General features: G+C 45.9%; 1 long non-coding RNA gene across 1 annotated transcript; it reads left to right on the top strand.

The window, feature by feature from the left end:
• The first annotated feature begins 2,797 nt into the window (after positions 1-2,797).
• LOC142293197 (uncharacterized) lies at positions 2,798-24,262 on the top strand. The gene is made up of 3 exons (XR_012751188.1): positions 2,798-2,837; positions 4,465-4,559; positions 24,184-24,262. It is a non-coding gene; the product is annotated as an uncharacterized LOC142293197 (long non-coding RNA).
• The last annotated feature ends 453 nt before the right edge of the window (positions 24,263-24,715 follow it).

Here is a 24,715-nt window from a genome sequence, read left to right as displayed (position 1 = left end):
TACAATACTAAATAAAGTTTAAACATTCAAACACTATGAAAAAAATGGTAAAAAATGATAACAAATATCATGATTAAAATCACACACAAAATAGATTATTTTATTAAAATGAAAATTGTGTTCTAATATTTATGAATAAAATAATGTTAAATTATGGATTTTCATTAATTTAATTGTTGGACTATATGTGTGTGTAAAGAGACATATCATGCCCTTAATATAATGTCAAAAACGCATGTTTTCTGCATCAAAAAGCATGTTAAACGCTAGTATTTTGATTTAGGATGCGTTTTGAAAGTTCTCATTGACTCTAATGTTAGCAAACCGCTGCCAAAATGGCAAAAACAATTGACATGTTGCTTCTTTAAACACTGAATATTTTGCCAAATATTCTACAAATGAAACGCTGCGTTTTTAACAGCATTGTGCGCACAAGAAATCACAATTTCCAATAGACTTTGCTTGAAAATCAAAACGCATGCATTTTGGCATTAAAACGCTGCAGTTCAAAACGCTGCAGAAACGCTGAAAAAGTCAGGCCGCAACGTGCGCACATAGCCTTAGGCGGGATTTACATGTTGCGACATTGCTAGCATCGGCTAGCGATGTCGAGCGCGATAGCACCGCCCACATCGCACATGCAATATGTGGTGATAGCTGCCGTAGCGAACATTATCGCTACGGCAGCTTCACACGCACCTACCTTCTTGGAGACGTCACGGTGACTGCCGAACAATCCCTCCCTCAAGGCGGAGGTGCGTTCGGTGTCACCGCGGCGTCACCACGACGCCACTAAGCGGCCGGCCAATAGAAGCGGAGGGGCGGAGATGAGTGGGACATAACATCCCACCCACCCCCTTCCTTCTGCACTGGCAGTGGACGCAGGTAAGGAGATGTTTGTCGTTCCTTCGGCTTCACAAACAGCGATGTGTGATGCTGCAAGAACGACAAACAACATCGTACATGCAGCAGTAACGACATTATGGAATGGAGTGACGTGTCACCGATCACCGATTTTTGACATTTTTGCGATCGGTGATCGTCGCTCCTAGGGTTTACACGCTGCGATGTCGGTAACGGCACCGGATGTGCGTCGTGCGTCACTATAGATGTGACCCCGACGATTTATCGTTACCGATGTCGCAACGTGTAAAGTCCCCCTTTACTGTATGTTCACACTTGGAAAATCTGAGATAGAAATTTCTGCATTGGTTCCATTCCTCAAAATAAGGCTATGTTTACATGTAGCTTTTTGATACGGATTATTCTAGCTGAAAAACTCACATATGAAAATGGCTTAAAAACCCCACAAGTTTAAGGTGTTTTTTTTAATGTTTTTTTGACTATATCACTATAGCATTATTTTATCTGCTTCAATTGACTCAGAACGTTAATATAAATATTTTTTTTTCAAGCAGAAATGCCTACACAATTAGCGGGATTGTCTGGAACCTAAATCATGCATAGGATGCCAATTCCGATGCACGCTCAGTGTGCGCTCACTGCTCACTGGTTCCCAGGAAAATAGCATGGTGAGCAAGGGGAGCATAATGTCTATGCGTCAGAATTGACAACCTGCACAACAGAGACCATACAAGCCCTCGAAAAGGAATTCACTGGTGATGTCTTATTTTAGGGTGGAAAAAGCAGCTGTAGGGAATGACCATAGCTCCAGCCCCCAATGAGGTTGTCTTTCAGGGTAGGGTAAAAGTTGCTTTACACGGTACGACCGATCGTGTGATTTCACGATCAATCATACCCGCCCCCTGTCGTTTTTGCGTCACGGGCAAATCGCTGCCCGTGGAGCACAAACTTGTTTAACCCCGTCACACATACTTACCTTCCGGACGACCTCGCTGTGGGCGACGAATGTCCACTTCCTGGAGTGGGAGGGACGTTCGGCGTCACAGCGACGTCACACGGCAGCCAATAGAAGCTGAGGGGCGGAGATGAGCGGGATGTAAACATCCCACCCACCTTCTTCCTTGCACATAACTGGCGGGAGCCGTGGGACGGAGGTAAGCTGCTGCTCATCGTTCCCAGGGTGTCGCACGGAGCGGGGTGTGCTACCCCGGGAACGATGAGCAAGCGGCGCCATTTTAATTAAACGAGATTATGATTCCGAGCGACGAGTAGACGACTCACGATTTTGCGATACTGCGTCGCTTGGAGGTGTCACACAGCCCGACGTCGCAAGCGATGCTGGATGTGCGTCACAAAAACCGTGACCCCGACGATCTATCGCACGATAGAACGTCTGGTGTAAAGCAGCCTTTAGAATAACATGAGCCATCACAGTCTTAGCCGGTTGAGGACATTCTTTTTGAGGTTCCACAGTGCATACTTGGAGACTGAAACAAGACGTAATTGGAAGTGTAAAGACAGGCAGTAGGCCTAGAGAGATTTTGTACAACCCCTGTAACATGTTGTTGTGGGGTTTTTTTACATGTTAAAAAAATTTAGCAAAAACAGCCCCTGTGTATTAAAGGAGCAATTAGTCATTGCAAAAATCACAGATACAAGTATCTAAAGCATTTTGTAATGTGTTTTTGTAGCAGAATCTGCTCCAAAATCCACATAAACCAAAAATCTAAAAATGTATGCACGTCCTGCAGAAAGAACTCCAGATGTATGGAACAGATTTTCAGTCACAGATCTGCCACATTATTGATGTCACAAATGTGTGATGTGTATGCAAATGCACGATCAAACATTCCTGTCCCTTGTTGTGTGATGTCACATCATGCATCATCAAACATTCCAGCCCATTGTTATATGCACGTCATACTGTCAGACACCTGCAGTCATCTGATCTGGAAACAGGAAACCTGTGAAAAGTAAGCAATCTTTTTGTAATTTGTAAAATTAAATTCTGAAAACTTAGCCCTTGTAAATATAATAGTACCCTTAGGCTGTGTTCCCACAAAGAGCTTTTGGGGAGTTTTCGATGTGTCAGAATTTCTGCGGCAGTTCTCCACCTATTATGTAACTGAGGTTAGTTGAATGTTTTTACTTGCGTTTTTATTGCATTTTTGATCCTGTATTTTTGGCTCTTGTTGGTGTGTCATGTTTTAAATAAAGTTGCTTTATTTTTGGTATGTCCTGGTATTTGGTATTGACAAAACTATATTAACTCCTTTACCCCCGGGCGATTTTTCGTTTTTCATTTTAATTTTTAATGCCCCTTCTTTCATGAACCATAACTTTTTATTTTTCTGTCACTCTTGCCAAATGAGGGCTTATTTTTTGTGGGACGAGTTGTACTTTTGAATAATACCAATAATTTTACCATATAGTGTTCTGGAAAACGGCCAAAAATTCCAAGTGTGGTGAAATTGCAAAAAAAGTGCAATTGCACGATTGTTTTTGGAATATTTTATTCACCGTGTTCACTATATGGAAAAGCTAACATGTCAGTATGATGCCTCATGTCACTATTAGGGTACCGTCTCACTAAACGACGTACCAGCGATTCTGACCACAATATGACCTGGTCAGGATCGCTGGTGTGTCGCTACATGGTCGCTGGTGAGCTGTCAATCAGGCAGATCTCACCAGCGACCAGCCACCAGCGACTCGTGGAAGCGATGCTGCGCTTGGTTACCAAGGTAAATATCAGGTAACTAAGCAAAATGATGTGCTTGGTTACCCGATATTTACCTTGGTTACCAGCGTACACCGCTTAGCGCTGGCTCCTTGCACTTGATCCAGGGTACACATCGGGTTACTAAGCAAAGAATAGTTAACCGATGTGTACTCTGGCTACGTGTGCAGGGAGCCGGCACTGGCAGCCTGAGAGTGGCGGACGCTCGGAACCAAGGTAAATATCGGGTAACCAAGCAAAGTGCTTCGCTTAGTTACCCGATGTTTACCTTGGTTACGTATGCAGGGAGCAGGCAGCCCGGCTCCTAGCAGCTGCGGACGCTGGTAACCAAGGTAAATATCGGGTAACCAAGCAAATCACTTTGCTTAGTTACCCGATGTTTACCTTGGTTACCAGCGTCCGCAGCTGTCAGATGCCAGCTCCCTGCTCCCTGCACATTCAGATCGTTGCTCTCTCGCTGCCAACACAGAGATGTGTGCTTCACAGCGGGAGAGCAACGAGCAAAAAATGAACCAGAGCAGTGTGTAACGAGCAGCGATCTCACAGCAGGGGCCAGGTCGCTGCTTACTGTCACACACAGCGAGATCGCTGATGAGGTCACTGGTGCGTCACAAAACCTGTGACTCAGCAGCGACCTCGCTAGCGATCTCGCTATGTGAGAAGTACCCCTAAGATACCTAACACGTATACTTTTACTTTTATCTAAGGGGTTAAAAAAACAGAAGTTTGACTAAATAAAAGTAGTGCTTTTGTGCCTTTTCTGAGACCTGTAGCGTTCTCATTTTTTGGGATCTTGATCTCAGTGACGGTTTAAATTTTGCCTCTTGAGCTGACATTTTAATTATACCATTTTTGTGTAGATGGAAAAAAAGACTGAAAACAAACCAAAGGCAAAACATGGCATTTGTAAATGGTGGCATTGCCTACCGTGTATCAGATACAAGGCCAGAAAGCAGTAAGTATCTTCACTATCTCTTATAGTTCTTAAGGTTACACAGATTTTGGAATACTTATGTTTGCAAATTATAGGAGCTGCAAATACTAATGGGCACTGCTGTCATAGGAAAGTTACAGAATTTCCAGAACTTGGTATTAAGGTTAACCATATAAGTGATAGTTAATACTATGTTGAGAACCATGACAATCAGTTATATCTTTTTTTCATGTGTACGTTTAACAAATGTACTACCTAAATCACAGTTTTGTTTTGGTGCAGGAGGATAAGTGGAAAGGAAGGGGTAAAAGTAAAATGTAACATCCTCTTAAATGGGACTGTACATTTAAAGAGAACTTGTCATCATGGTTTGGCATGTTAAAGAAAAGGCATGGCCATAATGATGCTGTTATGCAGATTAAATAGATACCATTACTGAAGAAATCTACTTCCTGGTAATTGTTTAATCTGCTTTTGAAATTTGGGTGTAACCAGGGCTGTGGAGTCGGAGTCGGAGTCGTGGAGTCGGAGCTCATTTTGGTGGTGTCGGAGTCGGTATAAAATGCACCGACTCCGACTCCTAAAATATATAATAAATTGGGTACAGTAGTGCAATGCAGAATGGGCTGAATATTTTTTCATAGGAATTTGGGAAAGTTATGAAATGTACTATAAATGGCTGTTCTATACCTGATCTAAGGCTACATTCACACACAGTGTTTTTGCTGCGTTTTTTGAGGATTCGTTTGTCAGCTGCAAAAGCAGATCAGCTTTTTAAAAAACTGCATCATCTGAAAGGTTTTTGAGCTCATAAATAATGTTTTCAATAGCAAAAGCAGATTAGAAAAAGGCCACACAAACTGACATGCTCATTCTTTGTGAGGATCCTCACAAAACGATGCGTCTGAATGTCCTATCTTGAAACCCATTGCCTTTGCTGGGAGCCCAGAGTCACTGCATTTCACTGAATTATTTTGCCATCAATGTTCGATATGTTTGTGAAAGAAAGAAAATGTTAGCAAGACTCTGGCAGTAAAAGATACTAAAGCTCATCACACCGGCCAGTTTCTCCAGGCCTTAGTGGAAAAGGTTCTGCAAGACTACCAACTCAAAAAAGAACAGGTTCTTGCTATTGTAAAGGACAATGCTTCAAACATAAGTACAATTAAACTGATGAATGAGAGTAATGAACAACAGCTTGAAGAAAATTTAGTATGTTAGAGATGGAAGGCCATAGTGCTGTTCATGTAACTGAGGAACAAACAGATATTACAACAGAAGAACAGCAAAATGATACTTGAGGGTTAGATGATCTTGTTGAAGCTGCTTCAAATCACTTTCCTATTCACATGCGCTGTGTTGTGCACACGCTGCACCTGGCAATAAGAAATAGTCTGCAAGAGGGACCCCAGTTTCACACATCTGGCTTTTCGGCAGTTTGGCGGATGCGGCGCACTCCAGTACAGTGTATACAGTACAGTGGCAGCGTGACAAATGCCGGTCACATGCTGTCATGTGACCGGAGCATGTGAACCAGAGGTTGCGACACTGCCACTGTACTGTATCGTATTGTACTGGAGTGTGCCGCATCCGCCAAACCGGCGAAAAGCCGGATGTGTGAAACTGGGCGGACATACTGGAAATCTAATTGGAAAAGTGAGGAAGTTGGTTACTGCCGCCAGAACCCCTAAAATTGATTCCATTTTGAAGAGACGTGCTGGGAAAGGGGCAATTGTTGATCAAGCCACTCGGTGAGGCAGCACTTATTTAAATAACTGAGCGATTGCTTGAACTAAAATCGTTTCTTATAGATATGGTGAACCCTCAAGTAACATTAAATGAAGGTCAATGGACACAGGTGGCTGAATTGAAGGAATTGCTTAATCACCCATTTACCGTGACTAAAAAATTACAAGCTGAGGATTTAACTCCTGGCATTTTCATAAGGAAGTGGAAGAACTTGCTATTTTGCCTGTCCCAAAGAGGAGGTTTAATCGCAGATGGCATTTCTGCTTCAATGAAACGGAGAGAGACACAGCTATTGGAAAATAAAATTCTTCTGGCAGCTGTTTATGTGGATCCAAGTCATCGTATACTGGTTGATGATCAACAGCTTACTAAAGGAAAAGAAGCTTTGAGTGAGGTAGCAGTTAGGATGAGTGGCCTACAGGACTGCCTGGCACAATAGGACTTGGGGCCTGACAGTGCTACTGCTGCCATATCTTGATCCTCATCAGATGAGGAGTTTAACTTTGACAAGTATTTGGATGACATGGAGCCGGCAAAGCGTTGCAGCAAGGAAAAAGATTTCACTCCGTCTCCTATAGCAAGCAGATTGACCAGATTTCAGTAAAATTTTTCACTTGCTCTCAAAGAAATAGAAAAATTCAACCGTTCATCAAAACTGACTGTGCATGAGGCAACCCAAGTTACTGTAGAGAGGTTGTTCTCTAGCCTTAAAATTATTAGGTCAGATTTGAGGTCATCTGCGAAGGAGGATCTGATGGAAGCAATAACACTAAGTAATACACTATGTAAGACCCGCAACACACATCCGTGTAATTTGTACGTGTGCGGTACGTATTTGCACGTACCGGAGACCCGTACACACGGAGACCCATGTTAATCAATGGTAGATGGCACACACACGTAAAATCGCACGGAACGTGTGTCCGTGAGGTAAGTACGTGTATGCGCTTTTCTACACGGACAACATGTCTGTTTTTGGCTGGCAGCACGCAGGCACGGACCCGCTTTAGTCTATGGGTCCGTGCCTGCACGTACCGCACACGGAGTATGTCCGTGTTCAGCACATTTCGTGCGTGTGCGTTTTTACACTAGCGATCTTAGTTTTATTTTTTTTTTAATTAAATTCAGTATACTTACCTTTTTTTCTGCTATTCTCAGTCATACTTACATTGGCGCTCGTTTTTTTCTTCCCTCGGCTCATACCGCTCCCCGATCACCAGAGCGGCGAGGAACAGCTGTGCAGAGAATGCGCGGCAACAATTACTTTGAATATGCCGGCCGCTCATTAATCAATCTCGTATTCCCTGCTTTCCCCACCCACCGGTGCCTATGATTGGTTGCAGTCAGACACGCCCCCCACGCTGAGTGACAGCTGTGTCACTGCACCCAATCACAGCAGCCGGTGGGCGTGTTTATACTGTGCAGTAAAATAAATAAATAAATAATTAAAAAAAAAGGCGTGCGGTCCCCCCCCATTTTAATACCAGCCAGATAAAGCCATACGGCTGAAGGCTGGTATTCTCAGGATGGGGAGCCCCACATTATGGGGAGCCCCCCAGCCTAGCAATATCAGTCAGCAGCCGCCCAGAATTGCCGCATATGACTCGCCCACCCCAGGGCTATGGGACACCCGGTGCCGGGCGGGACTAGTTCGGGGGTCGTCAGTGGTGGCGGGGCCCGACTCCGTGGCCCTGGTGGGTGTCAGTTTTAAATATGGCTGATGACTTGGGAGCAATTAAAGTATTTGTTTCGTGACGCCACCTGTGGTTTGCGGCTATTAAGCCGCCGCTGCTGTGTGAGGCCTCCGGGGTGATGGTACGGCAGCAATGGTGGTACTGCTCCCCACAGGTGGAGCGGTGCCCCGGGGACACTGTTAGTGCTCGTGAAAGTCTATGGTGTTGTGTGGATAACACGGTGCAGGGCCGACAGGCAATGAAAGAACCAGTCACAAACAACAGTCTCTTTACCTTCTCCTCTTTTACTTTAAGAACAGTCCAGTCCTGGGAGACCGTCACAGGTGGTGAAGGGGATCCGGTCGGCCTGGAAGTACTTGGGGTGATCTTTCTGGCCAGCTGAGTATGAGGCCTACTCCTGTTCTTTTCTTTACTATGATAGGACCCTGCTCCCTGGATCTAGCAATGGCCCTCTTGCTGCTGGGACTGATGGTACGTCCCTTTCCCTCTGTGGTAGGCTGCGCAGGCCCTCTCTGGTGCTTCTCTGCTGGAGTCCTCACTGGGCCCTGATGCTGCAGCTGTACCTTCGGGCTATTTATGGGCCAGGTGCTTGCAGCTCTCCTGCCCTTTGGATTCGGCTACCAGGGAATATTTTAAGCCCTGGTGGCCACAGACTCCGATGTCCGAGTCTCTTCTCTGCCTCTCTGCTACTCCTGCTTCCCTGGGCTAAGCTGCTCCAGCTCCAGGCCCCAGATCCACAGGACAGCACACTCTGCGTCTGCTCGCTCTCACTTCTCTCTACAGACTAACTGCTACTTCCTCCCTCAGGTCAGACTTGAGGAATGCTCCCTGGAATTCCAGGTTCAGAGCTCCCCCTGCTGGCCGGAGGGAGAACTGCGTTGGATGTTAAACTTGCTGGCCAATGGACCTCCCAATTACCTCCAGGCTCAGCATTAACCCTTTGGAAGGGCAATGCTGTTGTAGCGACCAGGTCCTGGGGCGCCACACTCCCCCTTAGTTAAATTCAGTACTCCCGGACTGTAGAACAAAGCATAATATGTTGGAACATTTCATCCCATTATGGGAGGCGCATTACTTAAACGTTACAAACTTAAACACTACTATTAGAGTCCAGTGTGGCTCCCTGCCGGGTGTCCATTACACTGCTTCATGGGGGACCCTCCGCGATCAAACCCCCAACGTAGGCTCTGGGCGTGCGTCAGAGCATTGATGACCCCACTCTATGCACGCCGGACGGGTTTTTCTTCAGCACACTGGTGCTAACTATGTACAGCTAGGTGTTGGCCACCCATAGTCCAGTGGCCCAATTGTCCATTTACTTAATCACCTAAAACAAAACATTACATACCAGACATTTCCACATAACTATTTACACTCTGTTAGGTATTTTACTTTCTATGTTCTATACCTTGGAGGGGGCTGTCCCCGAGTGCTACGTTGGGACCGGCGTAGCTCTGGGGTTTGTCCCTGACTACTTGGAGTATCTGCCCCCTCCGTGTCACTGGTAGGCCTAACCCTGACAGGTATGCGTGTTGGTTGCCTACGGGGTCTCAGATTCGCCAAGGGTACAGCAGGTTCACCACTGGCAGGGGGTTGATTCTCCTGTTCCACTGCTGGCGTGTCATCTCGTGTTGGAGCGGATGATTCTTTAGGTGGATCTGGAACCTCTCCTGTTTCTGGCTCGACCAACTGCGGGAACGTCAAGACTGGTACCACTATGGCATTGTTTATTCGGGTCCAAGTTTTGGGGAATTTTCCAAGGATTTTTTGGATCATCTCTTCCTCTTTTTCTTGACTTTGGGGACTTTCTTGTACTTCTTCTACTTCTTTTTGGGTTCTGCACCGTTCAGGGCACGCTTTCAGGCGGTCTCGAGAAACTGCTTGATAGGTCTTGCCTTCATCTTTGCTTATGAGGCATACCTTACTATTGTCAAAGTTGGAGGGAATAATGGTGTAGGGTTCATTCTCCCACTCATCATCTAATTTATGCGCCCTCCACTTTTTCTTGAGGACCTGTTCTCCAGGTGCTAAGGGAGTTGCTGGGGCCGTTTGATTGTAGTTCCGTTCTTGTCTCGTTCTTGCTTGGGACAGGCTCTTTTCTACGCATTCTTGAACTCTGCGGTACTGCTGTTGTCGTTCTGTATCCCAATCTTCTATCTCTTGAACTGCTTCAGGTGACACAGTTCCCATCTCCAAGTCTACAGGTAACTTGCCAGGTCTTGCTCGCATCAGGTAAGCAGGGCTGCAGTTGGTCGAATTTACTGGGATATGGTTATACAGGTCTACCAGATCTGGTAACTTCTCTGGCCATTGGTTTCTTTCTTCCAGCGGTAGAGTCTTGAGCATATGAATAACCACATGGTTCATCTTCTCGCACAATCCATTGGTTTGGGGGTGGTACGGTGTTGTTCTGATTTTCTTACAACCGTACATGTTACAGAACTCTTGGAACACTTCTGCCTCGAATGCAGGACCTTGATCAGTCAGTACCCTTTCAGGGTAACCGTGAGGTCGACAAAAGTATGCCTGAAATGCTCTAGCTGCTGTTCTGGCTGTCTGGTCCTTCACAGGCACTACTACCAGGAAACGAGAGTAATGGTCCACAATGGTGAGGGCGTAAACATAGCCTGACAGGCTTGGTGTTAACTTCACATGGTCCAGGGCCACAAACTCCAGGGGCTGCTTCGTGACAATTGGCTGTAGGGGAGACCTCTGGCTGGCATCATCTTTCCGCCTCAGGTTACACGGACCACAGTCTCGGCACCACTTCTCGACTGTCTTTCTCATTCACACCCAGTAGAACCGATCGCAGAGTAGGGTCTCCAACTTCTTCCACCCGAAGTGTCCTGCGTTATCATGGTAAGCTGCTAGGACCATTGGAGCATCCCTCTGTGGGACCACTATCTGCCAGACGAGTTCATTTGTTTGCCAGTTGACATATCTCTTGCAGAGCTTGCCTTGGTATGTGAACAGTCGTCCCCTCTCCTTCCACAGCTGCTGGGCTTCTTCTGGAGCATCTGGGCCAAGATGGGTCTCAGCTTGTGCTAGCTTTTCTTTGACCAATCGCACGGCCGGGTCACCGTTCTGTGTCTCTTCCCAATTATGGTGGAGTAATGGTTTGACCGAGACCTCGTGCTGGCTCGAGCGCTTCACTCCTACAGCATGCTCACACTGGGAAACACCTTGGTGATGGAAAGCCGGTAACTCTATCTCTTCGAGTTCATCCAGGTTTTCTCCAGACTCGGGTAAGTGAGGCATTCTGGACAGCGCATCAGCATTGTTATTCTTTTTGCCAGCCCGGTACTTGATGGTAAAGTCAAAGTTAAACAACCGGGCCATCCATCGCTGTTCCAACGCACCTAACTTGGCTGTTGCCAGATGTGTCAATGGATTGTTGTCCGTGAAGATGGTGAACTTGGCCGATGCCAGATAGTGCTTGAAGCGTTCAGTCACTGCCCAAACAATAGCGAGGAACTCTAGCTTGAAGGAACAGTAGTTTTCTGGGTTCCTTTCTGTGGGCCGAAGCTTCCTACTGGCGTAAGCTATCACCTTCTCTCTGCCTCCCTGCACCTGGGACAGAACTGCTCCCAGTCCCACGTTGCTGGCATCTGTATACAGTACAAACGGCTGGCTGTAGTCAGGGTAGGCCAGAATGTCTTCTCCCATGAGAGCCCCTTTCAGCCGGACAAAGGATGTTTCTATTTGGCTGCTCCATTCAAATGGAGGGCTCTGCTTCTTAGCCTGCTTTGGCTGGCCCACCAGGAGATCTTGAAGGGGCGCTGCTATCTTTGTGAAACCATCAATGAACCTTCGGTAGTAGCCCACCAGCCCAAGGAACTGCCGCACCTCCTTTACCGTGGTGGGTCTTGGCCAGTCCTTGATTACGGTGACTTTCTCCGGATCAGGTGCCACACCTTCTGCGCTGACCACATGACCCAGGTACTGTACCTTTGGCTTCAAGAGGTGACATTTGGACAGCTTTATCTTCAGGCCATACTCCGACAAGGACTCAAACACTTCTGCTAAGTGCCTCAGGTGGTCTTCATAAGTCTTGGAGTAGACTATGACGTCATCCAGATACAACAGCACGGTTTCAAAGTTGTGGTGGCCCAAGCAGCACTCCATCAACCTTTGGAATGTCCCTGGGGCGTTGCAGAGCCCGAATGGCATACAGTTGAACTCGCAGAGGCCCATTGGTGTCGTGAATGCAGTCTTCTCCTTGTCCGCCTCTGCCACGGGAACCTGCCAATACCCACTGGTGAGATCCAAGGTGGAGAAATAGTTAGCTGACTTTAAGGCTGTTAGTGACTCCTCTATTCTGGGTAGTGGATAAGCATCTTTATGTGTAATGCGGTTAATTTGTCTGTAATCTACGCACATTCTCATTGTACCATCTTTTTTCTTTACGAGCACTAGTGGAGCTGCCCAGGGGCTACAATTATCTCTGATAACCCCAGCCTCCTTCATTTCCCGTAACATTTCTTTGGCACGCTGATACTGTGCTGGGGGTACAGGGCGGTATCTCTCTTTAATGGGATGATGATCACCCGTGGGGATTTGATGTTTAACCCCTTTTACCTGCCCAAAATCTAGGGGGTGTTTGCTGAAGACCCGCTCGTACTCCTGTACCACCCGGTAAACCCCATGCTTTTGGTGTGAGGGGGTGGCGTCGGTGCCCACATGTAATTTTTGGCACCAGTCTTCCAGCTGCCCCTTGGAGCCATTGTCTTCCGCCTGGTCGGACGGGATCAAGGGTTCCACTGCTTTAATGGTATTGTTACTGACAGTGTACAGTTTTGCTACAGTGGCGTACCGGGGCAATTTGGCTTCCTCCTCCCCACAATTCAGGACACGGACGGGCACTCTCCCCTTGCGGACGTCTGCTACCCCTCTGGCTATCTGGACTCCAGGCCTACTGTCTGAATATACCGGTTCTACCAAGGCATGGTAATCCTGACCCTTGAGGCCTATTGCTGCCCGACACCATATCAACATTTCACTTCTTGGGGGTATTGCAATGGGGAGGAGGTCACTTACCCTCACACTGCCAATTTCTCCTCCGGCCAGCTCTACCTGCTGCCTCCTCATCAGGGCTCTCATCTCCCTCTGTAGGGCACGCTGCTGCCCGGAGCTGGCAGTTTCAGACGCCTGTTGCAACAAAATTATCACTTCGGCAATACAATTTTCTATCACATTTGTACCAATGGTCAGCAGTGGGTCAGATTCTTTGCGATCAATATCTACAAATATCATCCCCTGACATGGCAATTCTACCCGCCCCACTTTAATGGTTACTTCTTTATACCCAATTTGAGGTAAGGGCTGACCATTACTGGCCACAATTGTTAAATCATCATCTGGGCCATGGTCAATGTCTGAATCAGCCCAATATCTTTTGTACAGTTTATAAGGGATGGTTGTTACCTGGGACCCCGTATCCAGGAGGGCATTCAAAGGGATCCCATCCAGCACAATAGGAAGGACCGGGCGTCCTCCCACATACTTGCTGCGATTGGGGGTTGAGCCGGGCTTCCTTACACCTGGGGGTTGGCTCCTGGCCCCAGGCTCGGCCCATTTAAAGGACAGTATCTTGCAATATGGCCCGCCTGACTGCTGCGGCGGCAGATCGGTTGTCCCGTTGAATCATACCGGTCTGTATCTTTTCCTCGGGTCAGCGGAATCCTCCTCTGTCGCATCCATGGGATGTCATCTGGGCTGGAGGCCAACTCGATTCTTGCAGGCGATGGGGTCACTTGTAGAGACTGCACGGTCCTGGCAAGGGCAGCTACAGTCTTGGTCAGCACCTGGACCTGCTGTCTGAGCTCTGCAGTGGGATCCTTATCCAGGGACTGCGTCTCAGCCCCTGCAGCGGTTCGTGTTGCAGGCACCACCCCTGGGTACGTGATAGCAAGAGGTCGGAGGGGTACTGGGTCATTCGGTGTAGATTCTCTCAGTACCCGGATGGCCTGGTCCTTAAACTTTGCAAAGTCCAGAGCAGGGTTCTGCAGGACCATGACACGCAGCTGGGTCCTGTGGGCGTCTGACAGGAGCCCCTCTATGAACTGCTCAGTTAGGAGTTTGTCTTCTTCACGTACACTCTCTGGGTCTACCTGTTTAATTGCTTTCAGGGCCTCCTGCAAGTTTAAGGCATAGTCCCTTATGCTGTCTGTGGCCCGTTGTTTGCACCCAAAGAATCTCATCTTTATTTCTGCTGCGGTGCGGGTGTCAAAAGTACTCTTTAACTTGGCCAGTATCTGGGTTGCTGTCCCTTTATCTGTATCAGGCCAGGACTTCACTTCACGCTGGGCCGCGCCGGCTAGCTGCCCCATTAATATGCCCACCTTCTGGATCTCAGTCAGCGGATACGCTATGAACAAGTCGTGCAGCCTTTCTCTGAAGTCGCTCAGGGTATGGGACTCCCCGGAGTACTGCGGCAGCATTCTGCTCCCGGGATGTACGGCATTGTGATCGGCATTACCGGCGCTACAGCGGGGGCCGGGGCGACGGCGACTGGGATTACATCGGCCGGCGCTGCTGCGTCTTGAACTACTACAGCCACCGGCTCTCCCTCGGTGTCGGACATCTTCCTCCCCCTTAGTGAACCTTACCAGGCTCCGCTTTCTTTTTACAATCTCTTCCGGGTAGCGAGGGGTTAACGGCGCTATGCTCTGATGGCGCGCTTTCTTCGCGCCCTTTGTCAGGCACGCCCCCCTTCTTCCTGCGCTCAGCGAGGCTAATGGCGGCGGCAGTTTGCAAACAGTAACACAGTCTTTTAAGCACAGTTTCTGCAGGCGCACAGTACCCGGTGGGAACGGGCACGAAATCCTGTTCGTGACGCCAAAGTTGACTCGCCCACCCCAGGGCTATGGGACACCCGGTGCCGGGCGGGACTAGTCCGGGGGTCGTCAGTGGTGGCGGGGCCCGACTCCGTGGCCCTGGTGGGTGTCAGTTTTAAATATGGCTGGTGACTTGGGAGCAATTAAAGTATTTGTTTCGTGACGCCACCTGTGGTTTGCGGCTATTAAGCCGCCGCTGCTGTGTGAGGCCTCCGGGGTGATGGTACGGCAGCAATGGTGGTACTGCTCCCCACAGGTGGAGCGGTGCCCTGGGGACACTGTTAGTGCTCGTGAGAGTCTATGGTGTTGTGTGGATAACACGGTGCAGGGCCGACAGGCAATGAAAGAACCAGTCACAAACAACAGTCTCTTTACCTTCTCCTCTTTTACTTTAAGAACAGTCCAGTCCTGGGAGACCGTCACAGGTGGTGAAGGGGATCCGGTCGGCCTGGAAGTACTTGGGGTGATCTTTCTGGCCAGCTGAGTTGAGGCCTACTCCTGTTCTTTTCTTTACTATGATAGGACCCTGCTCCCTGGATCTAGCAATGGCCCTCTTGCTGCTGGGACTGGTGGTACGTCCCTTTCCCTCTGTGGTAGGCTGCGCAGGCCCTCTCTGGTGCTTCTCTGCTGGAGTCCTCACCGGGCCCTGATGCTGCAGCTGTACCTTCGGGCTATTTATGGGCCAGGTGCTTGCAGCTCTCCTGCCCTTCGGATTCGGCTACCAGGGAATATTTTAAGCCCTGGTGGCCACAGACTCCGATGTCCGAGTCTCTTCTTTGCCTCTCTGCTACTCCTGCTTCCCTGGGCCAAGCTGCTCCAGCTCCAGGCCCCAGATCCACAGGACAGCACACTCTGCATCTGCTCGCTCTCACTTCTCTCTACAGACTAACTGCTACTTCCTCCCTCAGGTCAGACTTGAGGAATGCTCCCTGGAATTCCAGGTTCAGAGCTCCCCCTGCTGGCCGGAGGGAGAACTGCGTTGGATGTTAAACTTGCTGGCCAATGGACCTCCCAATTACCTCCAGGCTCAGCATTAACCCTTTGGAAGGCCAATGCTGTTGTGGCGACCCTGTCCTGGGGCGCCACACATACATTATATGCGACAGTTCTGGGACTGTACCCGGCTCTTCCCGATTTGCCCTGGTGCGTTGGCAAATCGGGGTAATAAGGAGTTATTGGCAGCCCATAGCTAACAATAAGTCCTAGATTAATCATGTCAGGCGTCTCCCCGAGATTCCTTCCATGATTAATCTGTAAATTACAGTAAATAAACACACACATCCGAAAAAATCCTTTATTAGAAATAAAAAACACAAACATATACTCTGGTTCACCACTTTAATAAGCCCGAAAAAGCCCTCCATGTCCGCCGTAATCCAGGATGGTCCAGCGTCGCTTCCAGCTCTGCTGCATGGAGGTGAACGGAGCTGCAGAAGACACCGCCGCTCCTGTCAGCTCCACGCTGGTATTAAAATGGGGAGGGGACCGCACGCCGTTTTTTTTAATTATTTATTTATTTTACTGCACAATATAAACACGCCCACCGGCTGCAGTGATTGGGTGCAGTGAGACAGCTGTGACTCAGCGTGGGGGGCGTGTCTGACTGCAACCAATCATAGGCGTCTGTGGGTGGGGAAAGCAGGGAATACGAGATTGATTAATGAGCGGCCGGCATTTTCAAAGTAATTGTTGCCGCGTATTCTCTGCACAGCTGTTCCTCGCCGTTCTGGTGATCGGGGAGCGGTAAGTATGAGTGAGGGCTACTAACTTCAGTCACTCGTGAGATTAGCGGTCACTGGTGAATCCTTCACAGGTGACCGCTAATCAGTACGCGGCACACAGACAGAGCCGCGGCATGACAATGAAGTCGGGTGAAGTTCACCCGAGTTCATTCTCATCGCGCAACTCTGTCTGCTGTCAGCCGACATGTATCAACGACATTGTGCAACACACAAACGGACATTCCACACGGACATTCCACGTACACATACACGGGCATTTTACACACAAACACGGACATTTTACACGTACACATGGCTCGCATACGCCATCGCACGGATGCCATACGTACCGGAGAAACGCCCCAAAAAAATGGAACACGGACCCGAAAAACGGACTGTAAGACTACGTGTCTTACAGTCCGTTTTTCGGGTCCGTGTTCCGTTTTTTTTGCGGAAGTGTGTTTTAGGCCTAAGTGGAAAAAAACAGTTTTCAACAAAAACATACTAAATAATATAATTTGGTATAATGCGTATATTTAAGTGAAACATTTATTGTAGTACAATGTGAACATCCGACATTTAATCATTTTTATGATACAATAATCAAGATATTTAGATAGAACATAAAATTTATTTATTGCAATACAACTTTAGAACACAAAAAACTAATAAATTGTAAATATGTAATACAATATGTAATATATATATATATATATATATATATATATATACATACACACACAAGATATATATGTAATCTACTGTATTACATAGTGTATTACATATTTACAATTTATTACAGTTTTGTGTGTTCTAAAGTTGTATTCCAATAAAAATGTTTTATGTGCTATCCAAATATATTGATTATTGTATCATGCAAATTATTAAATGTCTGATTTTCACATACACATGTTCATGTACTACAATAAATTTTTCACTTAGCTATAAGCAATATATGTAGGAGTCGGAGTCGTGGAGTCGGTGCAAGGGAAATTGAGGAGTCGGAGTCAAAGGTTTGGCTTACTACTCCACAGCCCTGGGTGTAACAAGCTTTCAGTGCATTGGGGCAGGACTATACTGGTAAAAATGGAATTATTTTTTGTTCACAGCCTAATAGTATAACATTTTATGACACACCTGTACTGTCAAAATGCTTACTGCATCCCTGGATGAATTCATTGAGGGGTGCAGTTTGCAACATGTGGTCACTTGTGGGGGGCTTCTGCTGTTCTCGGCTCTGCCAATGTAACATGACACCCACAAAACATTCCAAGTAAATCTTCAATCCAATATGGTGCTCCTCTCCTTCTTCACTTTGTACTGTGCCTCAAAAGTAAAGAGACAAAACTCCAGTATCCATATCTGTATAAAGTAAAACTTTGTCTTTATTTCAATAAAGTTTTAAAATTCCATAAAAAGTCTATCAATGAACCAGAAAAACGTGTTTTGAACGCTGGAGCGTTCTTAATCATCGCATATGCTGAATTTGCCTAGCCTCCCTGCACCGTCACCTTAATCGCTCCATGTGGTGAGCTGGAATTCTTTTTTCCCATTGAATTTGCCTCAAAAGTAGATTTTGACCACATATGGGGTACTGGTGTGCTCAGGAGAAATTGCAAAACAAATTGTATGGTTCACTATCTCCTGTTACCCTATTGAATTTGAAAAAGTTAGGGTTAATGCATCTTTTTTTCAGATTAAAAATGTATTTTTTTCATTTTCATAGCTGAATGTTATAAACCGCTGTGAAGCACCTGGGGTTCCAGGTGCTCACTAACCATCCAGATAAATTCCTTGAGGATTTTTTCAAAATGGGGTCCCTTGTGGGGGAGTTCCACTGCTTAGGCACATCAGGGGCTCTCCAAACGCGACATGGCATCCGCTAATTATTCCAGCCAATTTTGCAGTCAAATGGCATTCCTTCCCTTCCGAGGCATGGCATGCACCCAAACAGTTTTTTTCCACTACATATGACGTATCAGCGTACTCAGGAGAAATTGCACAATCAATTTTATGTTGCATTTTTCCTCATAGCTTTTTTTCATAAGGGTATCTGATTGCAGTAACAATTTTGTGATAAAAATATATTTTTTTTATTTTCACAGCTCAACCTTATAAACTTCTGTGAAGTTCCCGGGTGTTCAAGGTGCTCAACAAGCATCTAGATAAATTCCTTGAAGGGTCTAGTTTCCCAAATTGGGTCACTTGTGGGAGGGCTCCACTGTTTAGACACCTCAGGGGGTCTCTAAATGCGACATGGTGTCCGGTAACGATTCCAGCTAATTTTGCTTTCAAAAATTGAAATAGTTCTCCTTCCATTTTGAGCCCTGCCATGCGCCCAAACAGTAGATTTCTACCACATGTGAAGTATTGGCTTACACAGGAGAAAAGGGTTAATAAACTTCTTGGATGTGGTTTTGAGCAGTGTGAGGTGTGCAGTTTACCCGGTCACCTAGGCCTCTCAAAGTCACTTCAATATATTTTGCGGGAAAAATGAAAAATTGCTGATAAACTTTGCACTTTTCTAACTTCCTAACAAAAAAATGATGTTTCAAAAATTGCACTGATGTAAAGCAGACATGTTGGAAATGTTATTTAATATCTATTTTGTGAGACTTAACTTTCGGATTTATGGGCATAACATTTCCAAGTTTGAAATTTTCAACATTTTTGCCAAATTTCCGATATTTTCACAAATAAATGGAAAAAATATCGGCCTAAATTTAAAACTATCATGAAGTCCAATATGTCATGAAAAAATAATGCTCTCATACTCCGACTCTTTTTTTTGTTTTTATGTTGTTTTTTTGTATTTAGTACAAATAGGGTGTGGCCCGCCCTCTCAGTGAGCTGGGCATTTCATTCTGTGCATCCCTGACTGTGTCCTGTTGGGACCCGGTCACTCTCAGCCGTTAGTCACATTGACGCCTATTTTAGACCCATGGTAAGGTTTTAATATTAGAGAGTGTAGGTACTGTCCCGACTGGGTACACCTTGTCGTTGGTGGGATAGTTTTATGCTTTTTTTGATCAAAAACAGTGTTTACTAAGTACCCTATGTTTATATGCACTATGCTTTTATTTAGTTACAGCAGGGTATATTTTCACAATTTTTCCCTTGGTTTCTCCATGAAAAAATAATGTAAGAATCACTGGGACCTGTTGAAGCGTTCCAGAATTATAACCCGTCAAAGTGACACTGGTTAAAATTGCAAAAAATTGTGTGGTCAGGAACGTGAAAATGGTCTTCGGCTCCTGCCCTGACACCTCTGCCTGCTACTTGTGTCTGTATCAGTCTCCTTTTTAAAGCTATCGCCGGCTCCGGTTTCACCACTGGCAGAGCTTGTACACATTAATCTTCCAAAAGTCTTCAGTAAAATGGCTCCGGTGGTGGCGCATATGCAGCTTGACCTCTGGCGTTCGTAATGCAGCACAGACTGATGGCAGTGGTATGCTAGGGAAATCCAAGCTGAACAATTGAAGCCCCATTGGCTGAAAGGCAAGAAGAGGTGCAAATGTGAGTCACTGAATTTGATGAAGCCAAGTTGAGGAAATGGCTGCAGGCTTCAGTGTTGGAGATCTCAAGAAAGCAATGCAGACTCAGTTTTGAAGAACCAATATGGTTGAGCTGAGTTACACCAGAGGTTCCATGGCAGGACTAAGGCAGGATTGGTGGTGAAGTAGCAGAGCTGAGCTTTCAGATGATGAATACAATGCAGAGCTATAATCAAGGTTTACAATGGTAGGCACTGAAGGGTGAAAAGCGTGAGTGCTCAATGGTAGGGTAAATCCAATCCAAAAGAGAAAATACCATGGCACATCCACAAAATGAAAAGTAGAATTTATTGCATGTCAGCAAGTCTGTGCATATGGGCCAATATTTCAGTCAATAGACCTTATTCTTGGCTTATGAAAATAATACAGATACATTCATAAGGAAATAATATCATATTCACAAAACTTTATAAAATAAAATAAAAGTTCATCAAGATTAAATTTCACAGATATGATTATCCTTAAGTTAAATAGTAAAAATACAAACAGGATCTCCAAGAGATATACTGAACAAAGATGGATGTAAAAATGAGTCATCAAAATCAGCATAAAAAAATAAGATATATGTTTGATATATTTATATATGTCAATGTATTCACATCCAAACAGGGGTATATATTATTATATATATCTTACATGTCATAGCATTACATAGAAAGAAAACTGAATAGAGTATATAGGAGGAAAACAGTAGCTATAAATTACTACCGTATTTTTCGGACTATAAGACGCACCGGACCATAAGACGCACCCTGGTTTTAGAGGCGGAAAATAGGAAAATAAAATTTTAAGCAAAAAATGTGGTCATGATACACTGTTATGGGGCGAGGATCTGCTGCTGACACTGTTATGGGGGTAATGTCCCCAAATTCTCTACTAAGGTACCCCATCCTGGTAATGATCCTCCTGCCTTGTATATTATCCCCATCCTTATATATATGTCCCCATCACATAAAAACATAAACGTTTAGGCTATGTGCGCATGCTGCGTTTTTTGGTGCAGTTTTGGTCTCAAAACTGCATGAATTTCCTTCCCCAGCAAAGTCTACAATCATTCTTTTTAGCTGTCTGCACATTAGGCTTATAACATAATCACTCCTTCCCTGCTCACTGGTGGCTGTGATTGGTTGCAGGCAGACCCACCCGCACGCTGAGTGACAGCTGTCTGACTACAGCCAATCACAGACGCTGGTGGGGGGGTCTATATCGTACAGGAAATTAAGTAAAAAATTAAAAAAAAAAACCAACGTGCAGTCCCCCCCCAATTATGATAACCAGCCAAGATAAAGTCTCACAGCTGGGGACTGGTATTTTCAGGATGGGGAGAACCACGTTATTAGGAGCCCCCGAAGCCTAAAAATATCAGCCAGCAGCCATTAGATGCGACAGTCCCAGCTCATCCCGATTGCCCTTATGCGGTGGCAATCTGGGTAATAAGGAGTTAATGGCAGCAGCCCATAGCTGCCACTAAGTCCTAGCTTAGTGATGGCAGGTGTCTATGAGACACCCCTTCATCACTAAGCTGTAAGTGAAAGTAAATAAACACAATCACCAAAAAAATCCTTTATTTGAAATAAAAGACAAAAAAAGCCCCCTCTTTCACCGCTGTATTAATCCCTAAAACACCCCTCAAGGTCCGACGCAATCCACACAAGGTCCCACAATGCAACCAGCTCTACTACATCTGACAATCACAGAGAGCGGCCATAGAGCACGACTCTCTGTGAGGGTCATGCCGCAAGTGAAGTGAGTCGCGCGGCATCAGCGGTGACTTCAGCTGTCACCGCACATCAGCTGACTGAAGTCACCGCTGATCTCACGCTCACTTCAGCCGCGGCCTGATATGCGGTCACAAGTGGAGGACTCCCGCTGTATAGTCACCTTTCCTCACTCCACGCAGCATTGCTAGTCTTCCTGCCTGTGCCACCAGCAGCACCGCTGACCTGCATGGAGCCGTGCGCACAGCGATGATGTCATCGCTGTGCGCACCGCTCTCCACACACATAAGCAGGCAGGCAGACAGGAGGACATCGCGATGCTGCAGGGAACGGTGACCGGTGAGTATGCTTATTCACTGCCGCCCGCGCTGATGATGATACACGGGGAGCAGTGAATATAGCCTCACATGTTCACTCGAGGTTGTAGGAGCCAAGGGTGATCACGCGGCCTGGCTTTTTAGTATGCGCGCACCCCCCCCACCATCATCCCGCCCACCTCTGAGCGCCGGTTTTGGGGCTGAAAGATGATGGACATCGGGATGCAGTGCATGTGAAATGAGGCTAATGAGCGGGCCCACGTGGTCATGGTAGGCGCTGCTACAACTGGTCAAAGCATAACTGACCATCGATATAGCAGAGTACCCAGAGATGGAGCAAAGCTGGGTTTCTTACAAGTACAAAGCCTGGGGCATTATTGTCAAGAATCTGCTGATACTGAGTTGAATCCATGCGACCCTCAACTTTAACAAGATTCCTGGTGCTGGCATTGGCCACACAGCCCCAAAGCATCATGGAACCTCCACCAAATTTTACTGTGAGTAGCAAGTGCTTTTCTTGGAATGCCGTGTTGTTTTGCCTCTATGCATAACGCCTTTTTGTATGACCAAACAACTCAATCTTTGTTTCATCAGTCCACAGGACCTTCTTCCAAAATGTAACTGCCTTGTCCAAATGTGCATTTGCATACCTCAGGTGACTCTGTTTGTGGCGTGCTTGCAGAAACGGCTTCTTTCGCATCACTCTCCCATACAGCTTCTCCTTGTGCAACGTGCGCTGTATTGTTGACCCATGCACATTGACACCATCTGCAGCAAGATGATGCTGCAGGTCTTTGGAGGTGGTCTGTGGATTGTCCTTGACTGTTCTCACCATTCTTCTTCTTTGCCTTTCTGATATTTTTCTTGACCTGCCACTTCTGGGCTTAACAAGAACTGTACCTGTGTTCTTCCATTTCCTTACTATGTTCTTAACAGTGTAAACTGACAGTTTAAATCTCTGAGACAACTTTTTGTATCCTTCCGCTGAACAACTATGTTGAATAATCTTTGTTTTCAGATCATTTGAGAGTTGTTTTGAGGAGCCCATGATGCCACTCTTCATAGGAGATTCAAATAGGAGAACAACTTGCAAGTGGCCACCTTAAATACCTTTTCTCATGATTGAATACACCTGCCTATGAAGTTCAAAGCTCAATGAGGTTATGAAACCAATTTAGTGCTTTAGTAACTCAGTAAAAAGTAGTTAGGAGTGTTCAAATCAAGAAATTGATAAGGGTGGCCATACTTTTGCACTGCTCAAATTTTGTTTAAATGCGGATTGCACATTTTTTTGTTAGTACAATAAACCTGATTTCAAACCAGAAATACTACTGAGTCCATCAGTTATTAGATATATGAAACTGAAATAGCTGTTGCAAAACCCCAAATTGTTATAAAGAAAAAAGGTTAACATTAATAGGGGTGCCCAAACTTTTTCATATGACTGTATCTATCATGTATCTACCTATCATGTATCTATTTATCTATAATGTATCTATCCATCCCTCTATTTATATAACTATCATGTATCTATCTATCTATCTATCTATCTATCTATCTATCTATCTATCCATCTATTTATCCATGTATCCATCTATCTATCCATCCATCCATGTTTCTATCTATCTATCTATCTATCCATCCATGTATCTATCTATACATTTATCCATGTTTCTATCTATCCATGTATCTATCATGTACCTATTATATATCTATCTTTCTGTCTATTATCTATCTATTATATATCTATCATGTATCTATCTATTATCTATCTATCATGTATCTATCTTTCTATCATGTATCTATTTATCTATGTATCTATCCCCCTATGTATCTAGCCCCCTCTCTGTCATGTATATATCTATCCATCCATTATCTATCTATCTTTGTAGCTGAATATTCTGCTTCTAGTTTCTCTACTGCAGTACAGAGGTTAAGATTAACAAATCTTCCTATGTTTTTCAATAGAGGCAGTAGCTTAGTGGTAGAGCTGCTGCCCATGGACAATGAGGTCACGAGTGACAGATGAGAATTTAATTTAATTTATTCACTGCAGTGAGGGGAGGAGCCCACAGAATAGCAGTGAGCCGCAGGACTGCAGGAGACAGCTGGAAAATAAGGACAGCCCCGCACAAACCGGAACGATTGAGAGGTATGCAGTATGGTCTATCAACATTGTGACTGTAAAGGGTCAAGGTCTGTTTACACTAAGGCCCCTTTCACACATTAGTTTTTTTGCCATCAGTCACAATCCGTCGAAATGTGAAATAAAGGATCCAGTGCTGGATCCGTTTTTTTCTCATTGACTTGTATTAGTGATGGTTTGCAACAGATGGCCTCACGTTTCATCCGTTGTAAGACGGATCTGTCAAAAATTATGACGGAAACGACGTCCACAGCAGCATCGGACTGGCTACCGGAGGAATCTCCAGTAATGCCAGGCCTGTATTCAATTACCTGCACTGAACTCCGAAGCTCTCACCTGAGCTCCGGAGTGCAGCCTAGAATGAACCGTGAGCGCCGAGTGATTGATTCCTTGGCGATTGCGGTTCAGGTCATGACAGCTGCAGACAAACCGGCCTGCTCTC

This window comes from Anomaloglossus baeobatrachus, chromosome 1 (genome assembly GCF_048569485.1).
Source record: "Anomaloglossus baeobatrachus isolate aAnoBae1 chromosome 1, aAnoBae1.hap1, whole genome shotgun sequence".
In the NCBI taxonomy this organism is placed as follows: Eukaryota; Metazoa; Chordata; class Amphibia; order Anura; family Aromobatidae; genus Anomaloglossus; species Anomaloglossus baeobatrachus.
The sequence above is the reverse complement of the archived record's forward strand: the minus strand, read 5'-3'. Positions and strand labels throughout refer to the sequence as shown.